We start from the raw sequence: 4,598 nt of genomic DNA on the forward strand, positions 1-4,598 counted from the left end.
TAGAGAGAGAGAGAAGAGAGAGATATATATATATATATATATATATATATAGAGAGAGAGTGTATAGATAGATATAATATATATAGTATTAACTCTCTATATATCTATATATATATAGACAGGAGAGGCTGTATATATATTATATATATAGATGGATAGCTATCATATATATAGTTATATATATTTATTATTTTAAAAGCTGATTGTGTAAAAAATATAATTAATATCATACCGGAGTGCACGTTCTATATGCATGTGGGATAATTAGGGGGATGGATGCACGACTTGATTGACGTCTTTTTATTCCCGGTTTTATTGTTTACAAATACTGTGTAAAAACATCACTAATAAACAGATCCACGTTTTATTATAATGTGGGATCTGCGAGGAGATGGTAATACACGCTAGATCATTTTTACCGGTATGATGCTGATGAAACACTGTTTCGATGCAATAGCCCCTCATTGTCTGTGTCTCAGATACATAGTGTCGGCTGTCGTTTGTGATGCTGCAGAGCTGGGAGATCCAGGAATAAATAGGCTGCTTCCTTCCTACATCCCATAATCTGTTGCTCAACAAAGGCATCCTTCTTCAGCCTTCCCTCCCCCCTGTCCTGTCCTCAGACAAAGAAATATGCAAACTCACAAGCCATTAACACAGCATTCAAACTGCCATTAACTTTATACAACTCTAATAACTCTATAATAATATTAAAAGTCATGTTGCTGAAGGAGACTCTTCTTCACACAGAGAGTGGTGAGGGGATGGAATGGGTTCCCTAGTCATGGTTGCTGAAGGAGACTCTTCTTCACACAGAGAGTGGTGAGGGGATGGAATGGGTTACCTAGTCATGTTGTTGAAGGAGACTCTTCTTCACACAGAGAGTGGTGAGGGGATGGAATGGGTTACCTAGTCATGTTGCTGAAGGAGACTCTTCTTCACACAGAGAGTGGTGAGGGGATGGAATGGGTTCCCTAGTCATGTTGCTGAAGGAGACTCTTCTTCACACAGAGAGTGGTGAGGGGATGGAATGGGTTACCTAGTCATGTTGTTGAAGGAGACTCTTCTTCACACAGAGAGTGGTGAGGGGATGGAATGGGTTACCTAGTCATGTTGTTGAAGGAGACTCTTCTTCACACAGAGAGTGGTGAGGGGATGGAATGGGTTACCTAGTCATGTTGCTGAAGGAGACTCTTCTTCACACAGAGAGTGGTGAGGGGATGGAATGGGTTACCTAGTCATGTTGCTGAAGGAGACTCTTCTTCACACAGAGAGTGGTGAGGGGATGGAATGGGTTACCTAGTCATGTTGCTGAAGGAGACTCTTCTTCACACAGAGAGTGGTGAGGGGATGGAATGGGTTACCTAGTCATGTTGCTGAAGGAGACTCTTCTTCACACAGAGAGTGGTGAGGGGATGGAATGGGTTACCTAGTCATGTTGCTGAAGGAGACTCTTCTTCACACAGAGAGTGGTGAGGGGATGGAATGGGTTACCTAGTCATGTTGCTGAAGGAGACTCTTCTTCACACAGAGAGTGGTGAGGGGATGGAATGGGTTACCTAGTCATGTTGCTGAAGGAGACTCTTCTTCACACAGAGAGTGGTGAGGGGATGGAATGGGTTACCTAGTCATGTTGCTGAAGGAGACTCTTCTTCACACAGAGAGTGGTGAGGGGATGGAATGGGTTACCTAGTCATGTTGCTGAAGGAGACTCTTCTTCACACAGAGAGTGGTGAGGGGATGGAATGGGTTACCTAGTCATGTTGTTGAAGGAGACTCTTCTTCACACAGAGAGTGGTGAGGGGATGGAATGGGTTACCTAGTCATGTTGCTGAAGGAGACTCTTCTTCACACAGAGAGCGGTGAGGGGATGGAATGGGTTACCTAGTCATGTTGTTGAAGGAGACTCTTCTTCACACAGAGAGTGGTGAGGGGATGGAATGGGTTCCCTAGTCATGTTGCTGAAGGAGACTCTTCTTCACACAGAGAGTGGTGAGGGGATGGAATGGGTTACCTAGTCATGTTGCTGAAGGAGACTCTTCTTCACACAGAGAGTGGTGAGGGGATGGAATGGGTTACCTAGTCATGTTGCTGAAGGAGACTCTTCTTCACACAGAGAGTGGTGAGGGGATGGAATGGGTTACCTAGTCATGTTGCTGAAGGAGACTCTTCTTCACACAGAGAGTGGTGAGGGGATGGAATGGGTTACCTAGTCATGTTGTTGAAGGAGACTCTTCTTCACACAGAGAGTGGTGAGGGGATGGAATGGGTTACCTAGTCATGTTGCTGAAGGAGACTCTTCTTCACACAGAGAGTGGTGAGGGGATGGAATGGGTTACCTAGTCATGTTGCTGAAGGAGACTCTTCTTCACACAGAGAGTGGTGAGGGGATGGAATGGGTTACCTAGTCATGTTGCTGAAGGAGACTCTTCTTCACACAGAGAGTGGTGAGGGGATGGAATGGGTTACCTAGTCATGTTGCTGAAGGAGACTCTTCTTCACACAGAGAGTGGTGAGGGGATGGAATGGGTTACCTAGTCATGTTGCTGAAGGAGACTCTTCTTCACACAGAGAGTGGTGAGGGGATGGAATGGGTTACCTAGTCATGTTGCTGAAGGAGACTCTTCTTCACACAGAGAGTGGTGAGGGGATGGAATGGGTTACCTAGTCATGTTGCTGAAGGAGACTCTTCTTCACACAGAGAGTGGTGAGGGGATGGAATGGGTTACCTAGTCATGTTGCTGAAGGAGACTCTTCTTCACACAGAGAGTGGTGAGGGGATGGAATGGGTTACCTAGTCATGTTGCTGAAGGAGACTCTTCTTCACACAGAGAGTGGTGAGGGGATGGAATGGGTTACCTAGTCATGTTGCTGAAGGAGACTCTTCTTCACACAGAGAGTGGTGAGGGGATGGAATGGGTTACCTAGTCATGTTGCTGAAGGAGACTCTTCTTCACACAGAGAGTGGTGAGGGGATGGAATGGGTTACCTAGTCATGTTGCTGAAGGAGACTCTTCTTCACACAGAGAGTGGTGAGGGGATGGAATGGGTTACCTAGTCATGTTGCTGAAGGAGACTCTTCTTCACACAGAGAGTGGTGAGGGGATGGAATGGGTTACCTAGTCATGTTGCTGAAGGAGACTCTTCTTCACACAGAGAGTGGTGAGGGGATGGAATGGGTTACCTAGTCATGTTGTTGAAGGAGACTCTTCTTCACACAGAGAGTGGTGAGGGGATGGAATGGGTTACCTAGTCATGTTGCTGAAGGAGACTCTTCTTCACACAGAGAGTGGTGAGGGGATGGAATGGGTTACCTAGTCATGTTGCTGAAGGAGACTCTTCTTCACACAGAGAGTGGTGAGGGGATGGAATGGGTTACCTAGTCATGTTGCTGAAGGAGACTCTTCTTCACACAGAGAGTGGTGAGGGGATGGAATGGGTTACCTAGTCATGTTGCTGAAGGAGACTCTTCTTCACACAGAGAGTGGTGAGGGGATGGAATGGGTTACCTAGTCATGTTGCTGAAGGAGACACTTCTTCACACAGAGAGTGGTGAGGGGATGGAATGGGTTACCTAGTCATGTTGCTGAAGGAGACTCTTCTTCACACAGAGAGTGGTGAGGGGATGGAATGGGTTACCTAGTCATGTTGCTGAAGGAGACTCTTCTTCACACAGAGAGTGGTGAGGGGATGGAATGGGTTACCTAGTCATGTTGCTGAAGGAGACTCTTCTTCACACAGAGAGTGGTGAGGGGGTGGAATGGGTTACCTAGTCATGTTGCTGAAGGAGACTCTTCTTCACACAGAGAGTGGTGAGGGGATGGAATGGGTTACCTAGTCATGTTGCTGAAGGAGACTCTTCTTCACACAGAGAGTGGTGAGGGGATGGAATGGGTTACCTAGTCATGTTGCTGAAGGAGACTCTTCTTCACACAGAGAGTGGTGAGGGGATGGAATGGGTTACCTAGTCATGTTGCTGAAGGAGACTCTTCTTCACACAGAGAGCGGTGAGGGGATGGAATGGGTTACCTAGTCATGTTGCTGAAGGAGACTCTTCTTCACACAGAGAGTGGTGAGGGGATGGAATGGGTTACCTAGTCATGTTGCTTATGCAGATTCACTGGGATCCTTTCAACCTGACGTGACAGTTTTAGAGATCAATCAGCTACTTGGAACCGGATGACTCTTGTCTCTTTCATGCATTTGCTTGTTTTCTCATGCCTCTGGTATTGGATTTGAGAAAGTCTTTGGGTGTGTCCATTCAAATTCATTTGCACTTGACCTTGATGGCTCTGTACAGACTTGCATTAGTGAGATCACTGCAGTAGACTCCAGTGACACAAATACCAAAGTCAACTATGTGATTAGAAATAAGATCAGTTTCATTCCTGCATGCACACCTTGCTTTACAAATGTTTGAAATAGTTTAGCTAAAAAGGATCAGCTCTTCACTTATATCAAGATGTGTAGATTTATCCATAAAGATCTTCGGGGGGGGGGGGGGGGGGGGGGGGGGGTCCTTATAAAAGTTTCCCCATCCCATTTTAAAAAGTATAGTTTCAAAGTTATTTTAGGGGTAAAAAAGCATAGGAAAGCAT

This window comes from Polyodon spathula, chromosome 43 (assembly GCF_017654505.1).
Source record: "Polyodon spathula isolate WHYD16114869_AA chromosome 43, ASM1765450v1, whole genome shotgun sequence".
Lineage (NCBI taxonomy): Eukaryota > Metazoa > Chordata > Actinopteri > Acipenseriformes > Polyodontidae > Polyodon > Polyodon spathula.